Source organism: Balaenoptera ricei, chromosome 9 (assembly GCF_028023285.1).
Source record: "Balaenoptera ricei isolate mBalRic1 chromosome 9, mBalRic1.hap2, whole genome shotgun sequence".
NCBI classification, from domain to species: Eukaryota; Metazoa; Chordata; class Mammalia; order Artiodactyla; family Balaenopteridae; genus Balaenoptera; species Balaenoptera ricei.
In genome coordinates, this window is record NC_082647.1 from 96,717,226 (window position 1) to 96,740,181 (window position 22,956).

At 44.5% G+C, this 22,956-nt stretch overlaps 1 long non-coding RNA gene and 1 other non-coding gene across 3 annotated transcripts in view; one reads left to right on the top strand and one right to left on the bottom strand.

Annotated features, from left to right (window-relative positions):
- LOC132372096 (uncharacterized) overlaps positions 1-22,956 on the top strand; it is a 113,919-nt gene that overhangs the window by 1,183 nt on the left and 89,780 nt on the right. For both annotated transcript variants that reach the window (XR_009505093.1, XR_009505094.1), the window contains exon 2: positions 552-738. This is a non-coding gene — a long non-coding RNA (uncharacterized LOC132372096). The remainder of the gene's footprint in view (positions 1-551; positions 739-22,956) is intronic.
- Positions 3,969-4,072, bottom strand: LOC132372248 (U6 spliceosomal RNA). The gene has a single exon (XR_009505120.1). It is a non-coding gene; the product is annotated as a U6 spliceosomal RNA (small nuclear RNA).

Genomic DNA, 22,956 nt, shown 5'->3' on the forward strand with positions numbered 1-22,956 from the left:
ACAAGGAAGGTTATACCTAACGGAAAAAGGCTTCGCCGGACAGGCGTCTCCTGACTCGCTTACCCAGCTCTTCTACCTTGTCGGTCAAGTTCTCTCCGTGGGGCGCTCTTGGAGTCTTTCTACAGAAGGCTAATGCCTGCTCGCCCTTCGAGAGTCGCCTTAGGTGACGCCTCCCTTCTGGCACCCAGTTATCAGAGCCCCGAAGTAGTGATCTCCTTAATGGCTTCCCCAGTACCTTGGAGGTTATTGGAGAGTTGGAATGCTGGCCTTTTGGCGTGTTTGGTAAGGGGGCTGACACCATGTAACACTAAGTAAATAAGGAAGAAAGGCGTTTAGCAATGGAATCTCAATTTACCAACTTCGAAGTACCTACCTGTATGTACTGATTTTCCAAGCACTTACCTATGAATTAAGTTCCTTGTTATTGAAGTTATTCAGCTGTTACTGACCATCTTTCTAGGAAGCTAACCCTTTCTCATTTGAGACCTATTTACCTCCTTGTTTGCTTCCCAGAGAGTATAAAGAACATATTTCAATTTCCTGGTCCACAGAGACAACCTTCTCCTTCTGATGCTGACTTCCATTGCTCCATCCCCAGCACAGTGCCTTATGTTCGGTGGGCACTTACTGAATGACTGCAGATTCCTCTTACTTAAAAAGAAGGCATCAGAGACACCCCTCAGGGCAGAATCAGTGGAAGGTGACCATGCATTGGTATCCAGTGCACCTGAGACCAGCGTAAGTGATACTTCAGGTCTTCCTGCTTCCCGTCCCCCTTTTTTAAAATTTTCTACCTTGTTTCTGCACCTTTGCTCCTGGCACCCAGTTATGGGAGCCCCAAGGTAGTGATTTCCTTACTCGCTTCCTTGCTACTCTTCTCGTTGTATTCTCTTTAGTCCATATTTCTCCCATTCTGTTGAGGCTTTTGGGTTGGCACTGGAGTTGGGTTGTAGATAGCAGTGCTATTTGGCTTGGCCTTCATATTCACAGAGATTCAAATTAGACTCTCATGTTATTTCCAAATGAGAGGTATGCTGACAAATCAGAACGATGCTCACTTTGCACCTTATACTGTAATGTAGTAACCCAGTTTGGGCATTTCTCCTGTTTTTTTTTTCTTCGTTTTTTGAAGGTCTCAGAAATCGGAATTGGCCTGGCCCTTTCTCAGCTTCTGAGAAGCTTAACTTTCTGTTTCCTCTCTTCTGCCTCTTTTTGCTTTCTCTCCTGCTTCTGGTTCATGCCCACCAGTGGAAGGCACGGTTGTTTCTCTTCAGGAAACCCTCAGTGCCAGAGTCTGCACCTTGAACATTAAGAAGTTCTCTCCTCCTTGGCCATGTGCCGCTAGTTTTGAAAAGATAGAGATCACTTAAGGTAGCAGAAGAGTAGTGTCTGGTCACTTATCAGAGCTCATTTACAGGCTCTGACTGGGCAAAACCAAGCAGGAGTGAACTACTGCTGTTACCCTCAGCGATGTGTAGCCCAGCACTGCTTGTGCCAGTCGGGTGAGCTCAGAGGAGCTCCTACTTTCCTCAGAAGGAGCTGGTACTGGCTGGCAGAGCAAGTGAGATCTGATTAGGCCGCCTGATAGCTGTGAATTTTTTGAATGCTGGAAAAACAAGAGTGTTTAAACAATAGCATCTCACTGAAGGCACCACTGTTCAAAATCTGGGAAGAATGTTCAGATGACTCTATAACATTGACTACAACACTGGTCATCGTCTGATTTGTTCTTCAAATCTGAGGAAAGCCAGAAGTTCTGGGCACAGCATGTTCCACCCTCTACCAGGGCCATAATGGAAAATAATACTTGTAATGCAAAATTGCCCTGTCTGAGGTAGTATTATTATTTTTTTTAATTTTTATTTATTTATTTATTTATGGCTGTGTTGGGTCTTCGCCTCTGCGCGAGGGCCCCCCCCCCCAGCTGTGGCAAGCGGGGGCCACTCCTCATCGCGGTGTGCGGGCCTCTCACTATCGCGGCCTCTCCCGTTGCGGAGCACAGGCTCCAGACGCGCAGGCTCAGTAGTTGTGGCTCACGGGCCCAGTCACTCCGCGGCATGTGGGATCTTCCCAGACCAGGGCTCGAACCCATGTCCCCTGCATTAGCAGGCGGATTCTCAACCACTGCGCCACCAGGGAAGCCCTGAGGTCGTATTATTGAGAATTATCTCTGGTAGTATAATTATGGCGAAGTTACCTACATAATTTCTTATTGTTTTACTCTCTCTTTGCTGTTTATAAAACATGTGCCAGGTTATGATACTGGGATTTAAGGATGTGCCAGAGGTCAGGAGGAAGCTGTGTTTAGGGAAATCATATCATTGGCTAACTATAACATTCTTTTGTGTTTCTCAATGGCAATGCAGTGTTCTGATCATTTTATTGGGAAAATGAGACAGTAACTCATTCTCAACCAATGTTTATCCTTTTTTCCTGAAAAGATAGTGTTTAATACCAATGAGTTCAAAATCTGAGTTTTGCCTTTAAACACAGTTCTTTTCACTGATGAATTCAACAGTCATTTTTAGAAAATTCCAGAAATCACTCTAAATTTGTTTACATTGTACTATAGACTGTAGACTGACTCAACGGACCCAGTAAATTAATCTCAAAATAATTAAACTGAAGTCTTTTTAATTTTAAATATAATTTTAGATTTAAATGTAATTTTAGATCTAAAATATAATTTTAGATCTAAATCTAGATTTAGATTTTAGATTTAGATTTATAATTTTAGATTTAGATTTAGTTGCAAAATACAAAGGGTTCCTGTGTACACTTCAGCCAGTTTCCCGTAATGCTAACATCTTCTATAACCAAGATACATTTGTCAAAACAAAGAAATTAACATTGGTATATTACTGTTCTCAGAACTACAGAATTTTGCAAACTTCACCAATTGCCCGCTAATGTCTTTTTACTGCTTCAGGATCCGATCCGGGATACCACACTTAATCTAATGAGCTCTTTTTGAAGGGGTGTTCAGGAGTGGAGGGAAATGTGTAAAACAAAATCATTTTCCATTCTGTTGAAAATTGAACAAAATGTATGAGAAGGTTTCAGTATATGACAAATTGCCTTGAGCCCAGTAGCCCCCTGCTCTGTGGCTGCTGCCTGGGTGTCAGCACCTGCCCCACCTTGACTCTCTGAGGTGATGGTGTCCAAATTTGTGGCCATGACCTACTGCAGTATATGACTGATTCAGGCGCATGCCTAAAGCATGGCGTCTGCTCTCATAGCCCTGGGCCTCACCACCCATTGTACTAAGTGTAAGCTTCTGGAGAGCAAGGGAACCCTCCCGTTGCTCTGCAGTCCCTCGGAGATGTGGTAAAACTCAGTGGTTAGCAGCAGGGCTGTGTTCTCAGACGCCTGGCTTTAAACCCTACCTCTACTTTGTGACTTTCAACAGGGGGTTTAACTTACCTAAGTTTCCATTTTCTCATTCTTTTTTTCCCCCTATTTTTTTCATTCTTATTTTGCAAAGAGGAAATGAAAGTTGTATTGAGGTTTAAATTTTACAATCTTTAGAGATCATATAGAGGAGTACAGAGCAAGCACTTAGTAAATGTTACCTGTTATAATCACTGTGTTCCAGAAATAGTGGGTGGATCAGTCTCCCAGCTGGGTGGTTAAGAAGCAAACAAGACTCAATGCGAGACTCGAAAGTCATTTCAGGAAATCAAACTTTTATTTATTGGCTAGAAGAGAATTAGAGTTCTAAGGAAGACTTTTTTTTTTTTTTAACATCTTTATTGGAGTATAACTGCTTTACAATGGTGTGTTAGTTTCTGCTTTATAACAAAGTGAATCAGTTATACATATGTTTCCATATCTCTTCCCTCTTACGTCTCCCTCCCTCCCACCCTCCCTATCCCACCCCTCTAGGTGGTCACAAAGCACCGAGCTTAAGGAAGACTATTGCATTAATGAAAGAAATATGAAACTTGGGAATAGAATTCCAGAAAACAAAGAAAATGCAATTTTTCACGACTGAAAATCGTGGGGCAAAGGTCATGCTAATCCTCTCTGTATGGGTCCAGTTTTAATCTATTTGTAGCTGAAGTAAGCACAGTTCTCATCATCATTTTAAGTTTAGCTCACATTTAAGCAATGAATAAACGAGAAACATATTCTACTTTGTAGAGGCTAATTTCATGATAATCATCACAAGTACTGTAAGTAGGTTTCTAAAGAAAAAAGGCTTATTGTATAATAACTTTTATAATAACCTGGAGCTTATATAGTGTTCTGTGTTTTTCAGAGACTGTTCATAGTCATTTTTTTCACATGATCCTGGAATTAAAGGAGGGTATAGGAATTATGATCCACATTTTGCTGAGAGGGAAGCTCATGGGGAAGAAAGCCTATCAGGAAAGGCCTCATAGAGGAAGTGAAGCTTGAGAGACGTGAGGGGAGTTCCACAGGTAGATGAGGGGGTTCCCTACAGAGGTGCAGCAGAAGGTAGGGCATGGTGGCAGAGGAGAGGGGAGTATACTGAGGCACCAAATACCTCAGTACAGATAAGGGGAGCAGTGTGGAGGCAGGGCTTCATATGCCGGGCTAGGAGTTTGGACTTTATTCTCTGTCAGTGAGTTGCTCTGAGGCAAAGGAGAGAAACATGGTCAGATTTCAGTTTAGGAAAATCACTACAGCAGTAGTATAGAAGATAAACTCGAAAGATCTTTAGCAGATAGGTTCAAGAGAGCTGATATTTTCTAACCCTATTGGTCGTGAGATCTCAGGTCCCAGATGTGGTGACTGTGAGCAAGAGCAGGCAGCAGGTTCGCGCCAGCAGCACGATACTGCCTGCAACAAAAGCACAAGATTTAGATGCGCAAACCACTGGTTCCTGCCCTGGCTTTGTCAGATCTGCAAATTTTCCTGGAGCATTACCATTTGATTTCCTTTGGCTTACTTATGCTTGATAGGAGTATTTGTAAGGCACCACCTCTGCATATGTTGATTAATATCAAAGGAGTACTTCTTTTTTTTTTTTTCTTAACATTTTTATTGGAGTAAAATTGCTTTACAATGGTGTGTTAGTTTCTGCTTTATAACAAAGTGCATCAGTTATACATATACATATATCCCCATATCTCTTCCCTCTTGCGTCTCCCTCCCTCCCACCCTGCCTATCCCACCCTTCTAGCTGTTCACGAAGCACAGAGCTGATCTCCCTGTGCTATGCGACTGCTTCCTACTAGCTATCTATTTTACATTTGGTAGTGTATATATGTCCATATATACACTACCGCTCTCTCACTTTGTCCCAGCTTACCCTTGCTCCTCGCTGTGTCCTCAAGTCCATTCTCTAGTAGGTCTGTGTCTTTATTCCCGTCTTGCCCCTAGGTTCTTCATGATCCTTTTTTTTTTAGATTCCATATATATGTGTTAGCATATGGTATTTGTTTTTCTCTTTCAGACTTATTTCACTCTGTATGACAGATTCTAGGTCCATCCACCTCACTACAAATAACTCAATTTCGTTTCTTTTTATGGCTGAGTAATATTCCATTGTATATATGTGCCACATCTTCTTTATCCATTCATCTGTCGATGGACACTTAGGTTGCTTCCATGTCCTGGCTATTGTAAATAGAGCTGCAATGAACATTGTGGTACATGACTCTTTTTGAATTATGGTTTTCTCAGGGTATATGCCCAGGAGTGGGATTGCTGGGTCGGATGGTAGTTCTATTTTTAGTTTTTTAAGGAACCTCCATACTGTTCTCCATAGTGGCTGTATCAATTTACATTCCCACCAACAGTGCAGTAGGGTTCCCTTTTCCAAAGGAGTACTTCTGACAGCAATCAGGACTTGGGAATGAAGACAAACACGAAGCTATCACAGGCTGGTCTCAGAATCATATCCAGGGATGGGGGGGTAGAGGCAGCCTAGGCTATGTAGCGCGGTGGATATGGAAATTTTAGAGTCCAATTCTGAGCCGTTTTATCATAATTAGTTATTTTTCCATATTTTATTGTCTCCCTGGAAAGCAGAGTGCCCCCTAAGTTTTATACAGAGATCGTAAGTTTAGTATTGTATTTTACTCGCTTGAAATCAGGTGGGAAACAAAACCCGAAATGTCCACTAGTTCTGTATGGATGGTTTGTTTATTCTGTTTGAAGTGCAGACAGCTGACTTTCTGCCAGGGAAAGAACAGGGCGTGATAGATGTGGGACAGTAAAGTGAGCAGATGGAATGCTTTGCTTTTAGCAAGCTGGACGGGCTCACCTCAGGATCTGAACTTCCTGTACCTAACACAGGAAACCCAAAGAAATGCACGGGAACCCTTCCCTCCTGATTCTTGCCCTGTCGATTTTCTGTCAGGACCACCATGATCTTCTGAGTGACACTGTAGCATTTATTAAGAGAGAACAGATCACCAAAATGACCACTTTCAGTGTTGACCAGTCACATGCCCAAGAAGCCTGTCATCTTATCAACAACAAAAACCAATCTTCTAATGTGATACAAAAGGGTAAAGAAAGGCCCGAGTAGGGACTGGCCAGGAAAAATCCGACGCTGATAGAATGACGGCAATGCAAGTTTGTTTATAATTTCTCTAGGAGGCAGAAAAAAGTGTTTTATACAGTAGCTTGTTTTCTAGAAAGTCAACTGTAAATGTAATTTTTGTAAATGGAACTTTACTTTAAATACACTTCAAGAGTTGGCCATTTAAAGTATTCTTTTGGAGAACCTCCTTGTGATCATTTTTTATGCTTCATAGGTTTGTATTTTTTATGCTCTCCACCCATCCCAATTTTTTTAAAGCAACAATCACTTGTAATTTTCTTACAAGGTAAATAAATTGGTCTTTCCTTTCTGAAATAATTTCTTTGATTATTGTTGTTATTTTTCTTGAGGGAAAAGCAAAGTTTGTTGTTAAATTCTTCTGATTTCTTATTTGTCTTCATTTTTTTTTCATTTCCTAGAATGAGCAAATGGTGAGAAGCCTAGGAATTTATTGACTTTGACTTTGTTATCAAGGCATAACCCTAAGAGAATGAGGAAAGCGCCAACCACCCCCCCAACCCTGGAGAATTATTGCATTAAATAATCTATTACAGCATAGCACTTTAATGGAAAATTATCTGATTATTTTTTCTCCTGGCAGTGAGAAAAATGGGAGTTTTAATGGGAGTGTAGGAAAGAAGGAGTAATCTTAGAAACTGGGGCACCATCCCAGGAGGACAGTCTTAAATAAAGAAAAAGTTCCAGGCTGCCAAGAAGTTGCAAAAGGGATTCTGAATGCCTGGGAAATATGGTGGAGAAGCGGCTCAGTGTTGAAGAAAAGGAAAATGGGAAAGCAGAAATAAAGCAAACTTGGATTCCTGCATAATTTAGTTTAGGGAAGACTGAATTTTCTTGGCATATTTAATTTTAGTGGTTGCCAATCATTTGAGAAGAAAGAGAGACCTGAAGAGAGACCTATTCCTTCCAATATTTATTGATCACCGATACGGACCAGGCACTTTGCTCATTTTCAGTCATAGAAAGTGGAACAAGATAGTCTTGTCCTCAAAGAGTTTACTTTCTAAAAGGAAAGATAGGCTGAAAGAAAAAAGTGGTAAACAAAAATATTTTTTCAAGTTGTGGTATGTGCAATGAAGAACACAAAACATACTTTTTATATTTCTTGTTTTCTGTTCTTCAGTTTTACTGCCCTGCAAAATTTATGGTAAAACAGAAATAAGTTGGCAATGACTGCCATCTTCATAATTTACATAATCAACTACTGTTGGCTTAGATCCTCTGTAAGTTAGGGCCTATGTAAGAAATTCCATGTAGGATTTCCAGGGATAACATTATGACACTCGCAGAATCTTTTGATATTCTGTAGACTCAACATTGTAAGCACTGAGGAGCTCCTCAGAGCCAATTCTAATAATTAAGTTGGTGAGGTTGACTGCTGCCTGTGAGGTTTATATTAAGACCAACTTTCAGGGACTTCCCTGGTGGTCCAGTGGTTAAAACTCCGTGCTTCCAATGCAAGGGACGTGGGTTTAATCCCTGGCTGGGGAACTAAGATTCCACATACTGCGCAGTGCGGCCAAAAAATAAAAATAAATTAAAAAAAAAAAACTTAAAAAAAAAAAAAGACCTACTTTCTGTTTGCTAGCCCCACCACCAACAATGCCCATCCTTTGGCCAATTTCCAGAAATTTCAGGGTTGAGAATTCTAATAGACTGTCCTGAAGGAGCGGAAAACAGAGAGAGGTGTTTAGTCATATGCTGGTGACAAGAAAGAGAGAGAGGAATAAGGAATATACCCAGAGCCTCAGAAAAAAGCAAACAAGAAAACTGACTGACAATGTTCCATGTAGGAGAGTGAACTCACAACAGTTCCAGATCAGTAACCAAGGTAAAGAGAAGAGGCAGAGTGGGGAAGAGAATTCCTCCTAAACTGAAGGGTAGAGTGTGGGGAGCCACTGTGGTCCCCGCTTGCTCAGCTGTTAGAGGGGACTGAAATATATACTATGGTAGGCTGCAGGCACAGTCCTAAACATCCGTTTATGCGTGTGATTACTAAAGCCATTAGAAGTAGGAAGTAGGAAGATGACATGTCATTTTTATATTGGAAGGATAATTGTGCTGTAGTTGATAGAATGCTGAGGGACAGCATCCTTCTGGGAGAACACATCCTCCACCATCATTCTAAAGTATTCCTGGTCAGGTGGTTTGACCCAAGGATGGCTACGTGATCCAGGCTCAGTCAATCAGAGTATTTTATCTCCCTAGTCACCATGATTGGCTCATGAAAGAGTATGTGATATAAGTTATACCAGTCATAAGTCTTTCTGGGTATTTCAGCAGCTATCCAGAAAAATACCCTTCTCTAGGATCACAGGCTCTAAGAACTCTAGAGGTCTGGGACAGCCAGTAGTTCATCTTTTGGCCACATGGAGTCAACGTGAAGGTGAAGCCCAGCAGAGGCAAACGATGGATAGGGAGTGGGGAAAGAGAGGTCCTAACTGATACTATTGATATATCCATTCTAAGAGATTCTTGTGTGGGTGAAGCTGAGTAGAAGGCCAGGTTGCTAGTAGTCTCTGAGGATGGGGCAATCAGGGTTGTGGCTCACTATAGAACCAGTTGTCCTTGTCAGGAAGAGCTAAGCTCTCCCAGGAAATCTACAGTGGAAGGGGACTGATGATAGCAAGTACCAGGATGGGACTGTTTGAAGCTACTTGCCTTTGCGTAACTTCAAGATTAGTGTATACCAGCCCACTCTCCTCGAAGCTTTCCTGTGTCCCCCACTGCCTTATGTCAACCAGAATTACTCTATTCACCTGGGAAAGTTTGTGAAGAAGAAATAGGAAGACCAAGATAGCATCCAAGTCCAATATAATTAGTCTACTTATCTTTCTCACACATCAGACTTTAAGATGTTTGAAGGCAGGTCCTGTATCTCCCACTAGTGGATTTTCACGCCTCGCACAGCCCCGGAACTCAAGCATTTCAATGAAGCATTGAGTGCGTGAATCTGATATAGCGTATAGAGTTAGAGGCCCTGAAATATTCAGCCTGAGAAGTTCATTTCTTTGGATTAAAGCACTGCCTCTCCTAGCATCCTCTTTAAAAATGCAAATACCAGAAGAGACATGAGGTATTTCCCTGTCAGCCAGCAATTCTCATTTTTGGCAGCTATCAGAACAAGGGGAACTATAAAAATTGGATTTTAGAGAACACTCTTAGTGTGATTAGAAAGGGCACAAATTTGTGTAACTAATTTGGAAATCACTTTGGCATTATCTCCTAAAGTTGAACATTCATATACGTGTGACCCAACAATTAATTCACCTGAGGGATGGACCCAAGGGAAACCCAAGCAGATATACAGCAGGAAACATGTGAAAGAATGTTCATAGTTGCACTGATCACAATGCAAAAACCTGGAAACAACTCAAATGCCCATCAACAGGAGAGCGGATGGATAAATTGTGATATATTCACACAACTGAATATTTTATGGCAATAAAAACAAATGAACTACACTAATTCTCAGCAATGTGGATAAATGCTAACAATGAAACAAAACATTAAGTGAAGAAAGTAAATGCTCAAAATGTATACAATATGATATAATTTTTATAAAGTTGAGAACAACTAATATGAGTATACTTTATAGAAAAATATATAGTTGCAATAAAACTATATATTTGAAAAAGCAAAGGAATTCTGGATCGTGGTTGTATTTGTGTGGGGAAAGATGGGGAACGGGATGGGAAACCACATGGTTAGATGACGGTTATGTCAAGGTTCTAGCATTTGTTTTGAATGGTAGGCTTGCAGCTACTTATCACATTACTAAGAACAATGAAATAAATACACAAGTAAGTGAAGACAAAACCAGAAAGCCTGGGTTCCCTAGGAAACAGCCTGATGCTGGTGCTTTACTTAGAAAGTGCAATCTCAGAGTAATGATGGTGAGGGAAAAGTGAAGGGAGGCAGGGAAGGGTGGGAAGTGATGCCAGGAATGTTTTCATGAGCAGCTCTGAAGACACAGGGCCAGGGAGTCCACAGGTGTGTCTGTTTAGCCACGCGGGAAGTCTTCAGGGAGAATGTTCAGAGAGTCTGTGCCTTGGCACAGTCCTTGGGAGGGAGGAGGGAGAGGAAAATTGTCAGTCTGGGTCTCCCCAAAGGGAAGGTAACTTTCCCTGGGCACCACTTCTGGGTTGCTTCTCTGGCCTCTTTTGGGGGCAGTTAGGGAAACCAGATTTCACAGTCTGCATTTTAGCTAAGTCCAGAAGTGGTGGGAGAAGCCAAAATCTTAGGCCATGTGGCTTCTGGGCCCAGCTGCCCAACAGCAGCACGGGGCAGGTCCTGACCCTCCCAGGCAAGACTCTGGTTGACCCCAGGTGGAGTAAGTTCCTGGGCTGTGGAGGCAACTGAGCCAGAGCTGGTGGCCGAGTATCCAAGCCAGGATGGCATGGACGGAGTCTGAAAGTGCATGAGACCTGTCCCATATCAGCAGGGGCTTGAGAGTCAGACCCAGGTTTGAATCCTGTGTGAATTTGGATAAATTCCTTAACTTCCTTTGAACCTCATATGGAACATGGGAATAGTGACAACTACTTCCAAGTGTTGTTGTGAGAACTCAAAAGAGATAATGTTTATAATGCAAACAGCAGAATCTTTGGCACCTAAGAAGTCCTAAAAAAGTGGTATTCCCCTTGATCCTGCCCCACGGCATCAAGCAGAATTGAGACAGTACTGGGTGCAGGAGCAGACCTGGCTTCATTCCCCTTCACGTCTCCTCATCCCACCTCACCCTTTCCTGACTCTGGGCAGCCCAAGGGCACTGGGCACTTGTGTGTTAGGATGAGGGAGAAAAGACAATTTTTACCCCCTTTCCAATACCCGTAGTCCTGAGGCTGTACCTCTCCTCTGCACTCTCAGTTTGAAAAGCTATTATGTTTACAGAGATGGGTGCTTCAAGCAGGCAAATAATCTGCCACCACCTCAAAACAATATTCTTCAAATATTTGTCCAATATTTACTTTGGTTGCGGGCAGAACTGGCCATCTTTCACCAGTGTAGCCAGAGTTGGACATGAGAATCTGAGGTCACCAATGGCAGATTTCCAATTCACTTCAAGGATGTGTTTGCCGTTTATGACTTGCTACACCGGCCACCTGGCCACCTGGTCATTCCTTTACATGTCTAGAACCCCTCAAAGGGTGACTAGGTCAGCCGGACCCCTTGGTAGCTGATGGACATCCCTTGAATTCAGGATCCCCTTTGTTTCTGGTCATTTAAGAATATCCATTTCCTGAGTTGCTTGCCTTATACAATGAAGTGCAGCGCCTTTTATAATACCTCCAAAGGTTCTTGTGTTTGAATACTTGCCACCGACTAAAATCAACACACACTGTTCTTGTGCTGGTAAAATGTAGTATTGCAGAAGCGGAGGTTTTAATTTTATAGGTTCGAGCAACTTAAAATTTTCCTTTCTTGTTCTTAATTTCTTACCTAATTTGTGGGGAAAACGAAGTTACTTGGGGGCTAGAAGAAGCTTTCAAAAGGGGCTCTCCTTATCATTAATGCATATTTTACACATGCTCCAACTCTGAGACACTCCTCCTCAGAGCCTTTTTGAGGACAGAGAACATTCCTAATCGCTAGGTTGCCTCTCTTCCCTTGGAATTAACCCTGTGGCCTCCACAAACATGTAAAAAATTCTGGAGGAGTGGCACTCCTGAATGCTCTTCACAAATTTCCTTCAGCCTCCCCCTCCTGGCTCACATCCTACGTCTACAGATGCATCTGGCTGCAATTTTTCTCTAGTGGGCAGGGGGCAAGGGGTAGGAAGTCATTTGAAGACCTCATACCACTGACCCCAGTATTACCGGAGAAATTATCTTCTGCCTGTTCCTGTAATGCCTCTTGGGCCCTCAGGAGCCTGGAATTCTACTAACAGAACTTCTTTCCTTTGGCTGAATTTTGATCGTTCCTAAAAACCAAGTGCACTGGAGGACAGCTTTGATAGCAGCCATCAGGGCCTGTTACAGGCAGCAAGATACATTTGGACCTTGATTTCCCCCTCTCTTGCTGGCATAGCTGTTCCCTGCCTTTAACTTTCAAATTAGAAATGTTTGTTTATGGTAACCATGGAAAATGGTGTAGGTTAGCGAAGTCAGCAGAGGTGGGGGAACCCATAAAAAATAAAACACCAGAAAAGTGTCACCCAAAACGCAACATAAAAAAAAAATTGAACATTGAAAAAACCTGAGAGGGACTTCCGTGGTGGTCCAGTGATTAAGACTCTGCGCTTCCACTGCAGGGGGCTCGGGTTCAATCCCTGGTCGGGGAACTAAGATCCCACATGCCACGTGGCAGAGCCAAAAAAACAAAACAAAACAAAAAACCTAAGAGCCAGGAAAAAAGGCTCCTCAAAAGAAGAAACATACACTATGATATTTTCTGCCCTCACTTCTTTTGTTTTTGCCCCATGATATTGGGCCATCTTTTATGAAGGTCATCGCTTATGAAAACCAAGAACTTTAATGTTAGGATGTCTCCTGAGGCAACATGAGATAATATGGTAAGTAAACAGTAGGCAGTTGCTGAATCAAAGGAAGGGCTCATTCAGGAATGAAATTGGCCCAGCACAGGAGCCCCTTTTAAACATTTTGTTTTGTTTTGTTTTGTTTTAATTAATTAATTAATTTTATTTTTGGCTGCGTTGGGTCTTCGTTGCTGCGCGCGGGCTTTCTCTACTTGCAGTGAGCAGGGGCTACTCTTCATTGTGGTGCGCAGGCTTCTCATTGCATGGCTTCTCTTGTTGCAGAGCACGGGCTCTAGGCATGTGGGCTTCAGTAGTTGTGGCACGTGGGCTCAGTAGTTGTGGCTCACGGGCTCTAGAGCGCAGGCTCAATAGTCATGGTGCACGGGCTTAGTTGCTCTGCGGCATGTGGGATCTTCCCAGACCAGGGCTTGAACCCATGTCCCCTGCAATGGCTGGCGGATTCTAAACCACTGTGCCACCAGGGAAGTAGGGAGCCCCTTATAACCAGACTCTTCACTCTCCGAGGGGCTAACCCTTTGGCCTGGACTTTATTTAGGCGTGTGAGTCAAGCCTCATTTTCTTCCATTTCTAATCTTAGAGAATCCATTTATTCCTTTTGTCAGTTGTCAGGACTAGACCCAGAAAATGTTAAGAATTTGGTGTGGATAATAATTACTAATATAATATGGTTCCTTGTAGTTTGCAAAGCATATCTACATGCATTATTGCATTTAGTCCTTCCAATCACCCTGTGAAGTAGGCATTATTATTACTATTATTATCACAATTTTGCAACTGGGGAAACTGAAACTTAAAGAGGTGATATGACTTGTCTAAAATCATAGAGAAAGGGAACGGGTCTAAACTCAGATTTTCTCACCCCAAGTCCTGTTGTTCATGTTGATTCTGCACCCCTCACTCTTACATTATTACTAAGAACAGTGGTATGGTGGCTGGCATTTGGGGTAGTCACAGGATGACAGGGACATGTCATTTAATCCTTGTACCAATCCTATGATACAGACTTTAAACTTATTTTACAGTTGAGAAAACTGAAGCTCAGAGAGGTTAGGTATGTTATCTCAGGCGCATAGCTAGTAAGTGATGGAGACAGGCTTCAAACCCAGGCCTGTTTGATTCCCCAGCTCTTAATCACTCCACTCTATGACCTTGCTGTGTCCTTTGGTTTCTCTTTCAAGGTTTCCAGCTCTTTCCAAATGCTTGATTCAACAGAGCAGAAGCAAACAGTGTGCTTTCAAGGGCAAAGAACTGAATTACAGGCTGTGAGAGGATACAGAATGAACCATGGGTCCTCCAGGACTTGTTCTGGTGGGAAACATAACTGACCAGTAGAGCAGAGCTACAATATGAATGCGTTAGTCAGGAGGGGCATGGAGCCCAGTGCGGGGACAGGAAAAATGGGGCTGAACAGTGTACACTGAGGCATTAAGTCCCCCACTAAGGGACTTACTATGGATCCTCTACCCTGAATCGTTTGCATTTTGTAGGCAGATGGGTTGCTTAACACCAAGATACCCTTTACTAATGACCTATGGCTCAGCGGGTACAATGTCACCAGCGGGTGTGAAGGCAGCAGCCTGTTCTGAACACGGCAGCACAGACTGAGGATTGTAGGATCCTCTGGTTGGTTACAAACGCTCCAATACTGAGTAAACCCGAAAAGATAAACTTCTTGGAGGTAAAGGCCTTAATACCCTTAAATGCAACTTAGGAGTTTGCTTTAATTAAAAACCATAAAAAGTTCTCAGTCACCTTTTCAAGATATTTAGCTCATTCCCTTGCTGAGCGATGCTGGCAGAGGGGTGGGGGAAGTTGGTGAGAGAAGGTCTGGGAATGAAGGTTTGCCCAACCCCATGAAGATCTGGAGGAATTAGGAGCACCCACGTGTCTTTCATCTTCCTCCACTCTCCGGGGAGGCAGTAGAGCTCCTTTTCTCCCCGTCATGGCTCGCGGTTCTCAACCTTGGCTGTACATTGGGATCACCTGGAGGGCTTTTAAAATCTACCTGTGACTGGGACCCACCACCCAAGAATCTCTAGTATTGTAATCCCAGGTACTTGTAATTCTTACAAGCTCCCCAGGTGATTGTGAAGCACAGAGGGTATTACTGCTCTAGAATTTCACAATCGGGAACAAAGAACTGCCACAAGTGTCCAATTAAACTTTCCACCATTTTGGTGAGTTTGAAAGGGAAAGAGGCATTGCAGACTGATTTTAAAGACAGGGAAGAGAGGCACAAAGAAGAGAAACAATTTGCCAAGGCCAGAGGGCTGGTGAGGGCAGGGCTGGGGTAGGAGACAGCCTCCTTTTCTCTTAGTTCTCCCACATCCTTTTTTCTGGAAGTATATTATAGTATCGACTGTACTGATGGCTTAGTTTGCACATACCCAGGCGTGAAATTTCTTCTCTTTTTCCGGGACGGCCTTTCCAATTAGACCCATGATCCTGTTTTCATGTGTTTCCTGGTATGGAAGCCCAAATCTTTCTTTTGTAATTCTTACCACTTTGCCAGCCCGAGCAGTGGGTTATCTGTTTAGAAGGGGTCAGGGACCGCCAGTTTGGTGTGTTCTGTACAGAGCATAACATGTGAACGTGCACTGAAAACCCATCAATGAGGGTGGAATTCACACCTAACTCAGTCTCAGCTTTCAAGCCACTGAATCTACAACAGTTAATTCACTTAGAACACAAAGCTAAATCCCCGAGGAGGCCTGGCCTGGAGAGGCCACCTGAATTGCTGTCTGCTTAAAGGTGCACTCATGTTTCTTGATTTAACTGGGTTAGTACGTCTGTTTATTTTTGCCATTTGACTTCAGGGCAGGGCTGGTTTCTGTGTGCTGGCAATTCCCAGTGAGTGCATGCTCTGAGTGACTGGGGCAGGTGTGCAGGAACCCTCAGTGACTATTATTTCATTTGGTTCCTCCCCCAGCCTCACAGTTTATGTATGAGTTGTTATGTGACCAAGTCCTTTTTTTAACTGCCAACATGTTCTGTTCAACTGGAATCATGTTCTTTAGACACTGCAATATGCAGGCTGGCTCCCAATTTTGCCAGGAGTGCTAAACTCAACTGTGACAATTCCCAGCCATAGTCACCGAGCCCCGCCTCAGTGAAGCAAACAGCATGCTTACTTGCTGCAAGATAGAGTTGCAGTAGTATTTAATAACCGTCTATTGCTACCTGAGGAGAAAGCTATGTCTGGCCACTTCGATCAGCTTCTCTCATCTTGTCTCCTGTCTAATCCCAGAATAAATCCTGTGGGCCTTGGGGGAGGGCCTTAAAAAGGCTTCTGGTGAAAAAGATTAAACTTGAAACAAGTGGCACAAGCAATGTAATGCTCATTGTGTTGTATCTTCTCCCGCGTGAGCAGGAGGGAAGGTGGTTTCAATGGAAGGCATCCAGTTGAGGAGTTGCTCTGATGTAGGGTCCCAGCTGAGCCATTTACTATCCAATTTTGGACAAGTCCACTGGTCGGTTCTCAGGTTTTTCCTTGGGGTAATCACAGAGAAGTGTCTTTCAAGAACTGCACAGAGCTGGGATCTTTTCCTCTGACTACTTCTGGAGGACTAGCATCTGGCTTACCCAAGATGACCCAGAGAAGGGGCAGAGCTAGCATTCTCTGGAGGGAGAATGTTAGTATCACTTAAGACTCTTTGGTGGCAAGCAAAAGAAATCAACTCTTTAGTAAGAGTTCACCTACTTAAGAAGAAATGGACTTGTTAGAAAATAAGTTCCATGAGCGCGGGGGCTAGCTTGTTCACTGCTGTTTCCCCAGTAGGACAGCATCTTTAATATATAGTAGGCATTGACTATTTACTATAATAGGTAAATGTTTGTGGAACTAAAAGAAGATATAGGGTGGATCAAAGAATTGTTAGGAAGACTGAGAACCAGCTTCAGAAAAGGATAAAAATGAGACTATCTCTGCAGGGGTTTAGGTAGCAGGAACTCGGTCCCTGACAGTTCCCATCAGGACAGCACTGCTGGAATGAATGCTCTCTGACTATTCTTATGTTTTTGAGTGTCTGTACTTATGCATCAAAATCCAGAGGGAGAGTGTATTAGAGTTTTCCTGAGAAAAACAGAATCAATAGGATCGATCTATCGATCTATCTATCTCTCTATCTATCTAGAGGCAGAGAGAGATTGATTTGCAATAAGGAATTGACTCACACGATTATGGAGGCTGGGAACCCCAATGTGCAGCTGGGCTGGCAGACTGGAGTTGGAGACCCAGGGAGAGCAGATGTTTCAGTTCAAGGGCTGTCAGGCAGGAAGCGCGATGTTGGAGATGAAGCCCAAAGGTAGTATGCTGGAGAATTCTCTCTTACTCGGGGAGGTCGGTCTTTTTGTTCTGTTCTGTTCTATTCAGGAGGAGGCTCACCCGCATATGGAGAGCAATCTGTTCTACTCCAACTGATTGAAATGTTAATCTCACCCCAAAAGACCCTCGCAGAAACAACCAGAATCGTGTTTGGCCAAATATCAGGGCTCCCCACGGCCCAGTCAAGTTGCCACATAACATTACACCCTACAGTGAGGATACAACTGGCCTAGCTGGAGTCACGTGACCACCCTTCTGGCCAGCACAAGGCAGGGTGTTTTGTTTGGTGATTCTGGAGACTTTGCACAAGGGGCAGATTTTATTTCCCGAAGGGGAAGTGGGAGCTATTACCAGGAGAAAGGGGAATGGATACTGGGGGGCAGCTGGCTCTTCTCTCAGGAGAGTCTCACTTTGGCACTTGCTTCTGTGGGATTGACATCAAAACACAGTTCTCTGTTTTGACAGCCTCTTCTGGCTCTTCTCTGTGGGAAAGGAGAGCAGTCAGAATGAGGAAAGAAATAATTTCTGTGCCTTTGCCCCTTCACCTCCAGTCATGAGTAGAGGAGACGGTTAGAGGGTAGACAATCAGCTCTGGGCCCTTACCCTGAGATGCTTGTGCTCACGATTCAGCACTCAAACGCTGGCTCATTCTGAATGTAAAGGCTGCTCCCAAGATACCTCTCTGCCTCAGAAGAGTTTTAATCTATTGTATTCTGTGTATTTCCCTTCTTCTCTATTCTTTACCTACTAGAGGTGTCATATAGCTGCGGCTGCTGCTAACGCATGCAGTGTGGAATTAAAAAGGCACCCTTTCCTCAAGATACTTGACATTCATTGGTCCGAAGTTGTCCTAATGTACTGACCTTGTTAGAACAAGATGCTGCTATATACCAGAAAATTGACATAATAAAGTCTACCATATTTACTGTGTGAATGATACCACCTTACTTACTGGCCCCTTGTGCAGTGTACAGTCTGTTCACCTGTCCGCGGCAGGTCTGACTACCAAGAAAGAGGGAGACCACCAGAGGCCAAGGAAGCACAACTTGTTCAACGCTCTTGTGAACGGTGTATGTGTGTGTGTGCGCGCGCGCGTGCATGCAGGGGCAGGGGTGATGGCGTGTTCCCTTTCTTTGGGTTCTGACCAATAGCTGAGACACTGATCAGATTTAAGACTGTGAGACTAAGACTCCTCTAGTATGACAAGTCCGTCATACTCCCCAAAGAAACTGCCTTCGAGGAATTAGGAACCACAGCTCTCCTCTTGGGTAAATTCCAGGGAGACATGCACAGCTCAGACTGGACCAGCAGGGAGAGGCAATGGGCAGGTCTTGCCAATCGAGGGAACATCTGCTGTGACATTCTCTTCAGAGATTTGTAAGCCTGACTTCTAATTAGTACATTATACAGGACTGACTCACTGTAAATTCCATGGATCCATGGTGAGGTAGACAAGATCAATAGTCTAATATGAAAACAGATTAGATAAAAATAAATAGAAATTCTAATTTTTTTCACATAACTCAATGAATCATGTGGTACACATCCTGGGGGGGAGCACAGCTCACTTTGTGGACCACTGATTTAGAAACTCTTACTCCCCTTACAGCACCTGCACTGACACTAACTGATTACAACCCTCCCCCTGAGCTTGGAGGCATCCTGATACTCCGTTACAACACAGTGGTCAGTGGGTGCTAGATGGGGGGCAAGTTGGCAAACTATGGCTGGAAGGCCTTCTCCTGACTGCTGTCTGTTTTTTTGTTTGTTTTGTTTTTTGGTCGTGCCATGCAGCATGTGGGATTGGATCTTAGTTCCCCAACCAGGGATCGAACCTGTGCTCCATGTAGTGGAATCGCGGAGTCCTAACCACTGGACCTCCAGGGAAGTCCCTACTGCCTGTTTTTATAAATAAAGTTTTATTGGGACACAGCCACACTCACTTGATTACGTATTGTCTGTGGTCACTTTCCTACTCCAGTGGCAGAGCTAAGTAACTGCCACAGAGACCATACAGTCCAAAAGCCTAAAATACTTATTACCTGACCCTTTACAGAAATGCAGGGAAGCTGATCCCTGCTGTAGGAAGCCAGTATTGATCACTGTGTGTTGGTAATGAAAGGTACACTGGTGTGCCATCCCTGCTCTGGAGTTAGGCTAGAGTTTAGAGAATAGCTCATAGTGCTGGTGAGGCCAAGTTTGGCCTTGCTGTCTTCTGTAGGTACTTAATCTTTGCTAGCTCTCTTAGAAATCGAATCCATTGGTCACAAGGACACAGAGAAGTGAGTGTGGATGAAACTGGTCACCTAAAGTCCACGTCCTACACAGTACGGTCAGCAGTGTCCGCTTCACCCTCTGCTACTTGCCTCCGGGTGGGTGTACGTGCCCCTCAACACAGGAAGCACCAACAGCCCGGAGGCCTCCACCGCTAGAGGGCTGCAAAGACGCTGCACATCACCTATGGGCCGCGGGAATCTGTGCCGAAATGTTTAAATTTCTCAAGAGGAATTTTTTTAAATTCAAGATTTGAGGTAGCAATTGGGAAAGGAACTGAAATGGTTTGTTTCCACTAGTTCGGACAGTTTCCAACTCTGACAACACTACCCTACCCCTTCCTCTTTGGCTTCAGCCACTGCAAGTAGGAAAGAGAAAAGAGAATCAGTAACAGCTGATACAAGAGGTGAAGAGAAAAGGAAGGCAAAATAACATAATTATGTTCTGAAATATTAAAAGTGTTTATATATACTAACGTGGTTGAATTTGAACCTAAGTAAAGTCCACCCCTGTCACGTTTGGGCAGTTCTCACAAACTGTAAGGTACCAGCCTCAGTCCTTACACAGAGGCTGAGAAATCTCCCGGGAGAAAAACGTCATCCGGGAAGAGCGCAGCAAATGAGCTGACCTTGACCTGGTGAGCGCAGAGTGTGGGCCACTAGGAGCTGAGCGCGGGAGGCCTCCTCCCCCTCCCTCGCGCTCGGCCCCGCCCATTTCCCCTTGGCCCCGCCCCCTCCCCCCACGCGCCGCGTCTGCCTTCAATTTTGAGGAGAGGGCCCGAGAGCTGGAAGTAAAAATGGCAAAATCTGCTCCTTGCAAGCCGTCTGACCCTGGGTAATAAGAATACTGTTTTGGCCACGTCTAATGGACTGGAACGCAAAGAAAAGGGCGGGAGCTCCCTGTTCCCCGGGTGGCCACCTGTGGCTGCAGACGTCACGTTTGAGGACCTCGGAGATTCCCCTGGCAGCCGCTCCTCTGTGGCTCCGGGAGGCAGCGGCAAGGCCATTCGCACAGTTTAGCAGGAGCAAAGGGCTTGGCAGAGGGTGTTCCTGGAGAGAGCCAGGGCAGGAAGAGAGCAGTGGACACTCCGTCTCCTGACGGGATCTGCTGGGCGCTCACAAGGGGACACTGGTTAAGGTACGACCCCGCTCCGGCTAAGTTAACGCTGGGCCATACCTGATTTTGTTACGTTTCGTTTTTGTTTAAGGCTGCAACCCCTCTTTTGGGAACTGCCACTTTCCTCCATGAGGCTCCAGTGGGGCTGTTAATCAGGTGGCTTTGGCTAACCAGCCACAGAGGTGGTCAGTGTTGGGAGACAGGGTCCTCCCTGGGCTTCTTGGGCTCACACGCTGGGCCGTGCCTGCCCGGAAAGCAAAGTCCTGACCGCTGTATTATCTCAGCCGTTTCTCAGGCTGTTTATGTGGTTGGTAACCTTGTGAGACAAGATATTTTCTCCTCCTTGACAAAGAGCAGGCTTGCTTGCTATAAAACCAGTGGGTTCCCCAAGCTCAGTGTTCCTCGGCTGTGGTGCACACAACTGCGTGCGTGGTGTCCCTCTGGGTTATGTCGTCTGGCTGCTCCCATGAGGCTGGGGGAGTCCCAGTGCAGTGATGCTGACGTTCACGCTGCATGCTGTGATGTAATTAGGTCTCTTATCTCTGATCTGTCCCTTGTCTTCTGGCAGCATGAAAGAAACAGCAACAGGCTAACTTATCAGCTTGAAAATAGGGTAAAATGTAATCACAGAGAGGGTGGACATTTGGTTTCCAGAAATGGACCCAAACAGGACTTCTCTCAAGTCCTTTTTAGGGACTGATGTGGATTTAGGAGAGAAAATATTGTGCACTTCCCCGAGTTTGCCACTTGTGTAGAAGATGATCTGGCAGCTATAAATGTCGGGCTTTGATTCATACTTTATAAATGTAGTTGCTGTTCCTGTTACTCAGATTCCTTCCCATTAGGGCTTTGGTAGGCTGTAAGTTACACATATGAAGAACGGGGATTCAAATGCTAACCTGCTGTGTGCTCTCCCTCCCCCCAGCTAGCCCCATCTCCACCTGTATGCAATGAACACCACTCCCCTCCTGATTTTTTTCCTGTTAGCAAAGGAACTTGCCCCCCTGAGCTCCGAGAGCAAGCTGACCAGAGTGTAAAAGTGGATGCCACAGCAGAGCTGACATTTTTGTACCCTGCATAGCCTAGAGTACATGTCCACAGGCACTGAAACTGCCATTGACCTTATGTCTGAACAGCTCGGCACCTCCCTCTGCGGGGACACCTGCCACACTCCCTTTCTCCCCACACACCCAACTTGGGAGTGAACCCTCTGAGCCCATCTGATGCATTGCCTAGGTTTTGCCAGGAAATGGACCTCTAACTATTTAATTTCCAGCAATCACTGTGGGTTTGGGATGGTGGTCATTTTAACTTCAGAATTTAGGTCCTAGGCTTCATATAATTCAGATTTCAGTGCTATATGAAAAACTCCTGAGGTTCATTTGAGATGTCTTGACTACCTTGGTGAGTATGGTAGCGACAGGTATAAAACCAGGTTTTGTTGGTGGGGTGTCCCTCAGTAAACTGTTCATCCAGGGGTGGGGTGAGTCCTGCTTCACCTGCTCAGAAGGACGCCTCTCTTGTACTTTGCACAAAGGCGCCACATGTCCTAATGCTGGCCCTGGTTTGCGGCCACGAGGAAAAGGCTGAGAGAATAGCAGTGGTATCCTGTCCCCCACCCCACCCAATCATTGAACCCACACCAGCAACGACTTACCTGAAGGTTCACTGTTAGATGAAAGACAGTGAAAACCTCACCTGGTTCCACTGGTTTCCATTACCCACAGCTGAATAAAATTCCTTAACGATGAATGAAAACATTAAGGAAGCTCTCCAAGGGAACAGAAACAGGAGAGAAGCTTTCCTTCTAGGAGCATGGATGATGCATCTGGCCTGGGTTTGAGGTCCGGATCTGTAATCCTGTTCTGTGCCCCTGAGCCTGTCTCTCTACCCCTGGCCCCCAGTGTCCAGGCAGGACCACCTTCTTCTGAGCACCAGCCCCCCTCAGTGGGGTGATGTCCTCTATGTTCTGCCTTGGGCTCCAGGCCTTGAGTATAACAACTACGGGAGATTTTCATCTTCCCTCACAGAGCTTACAGGCTGGAGGAATGAGAATTACCTCTCTCGTAGGATGGGCACAATTCCAAAAGAAGTAATTTAGCTTACTTCCTAGACACCAAAACTCAAAGGCTGGTGACAGCTATCCTATTCCTCTGCAGCAAGGCCAGTGGAAAGGCTTTCCCTGAAGGAGCCCAGAAACCTGTGGTT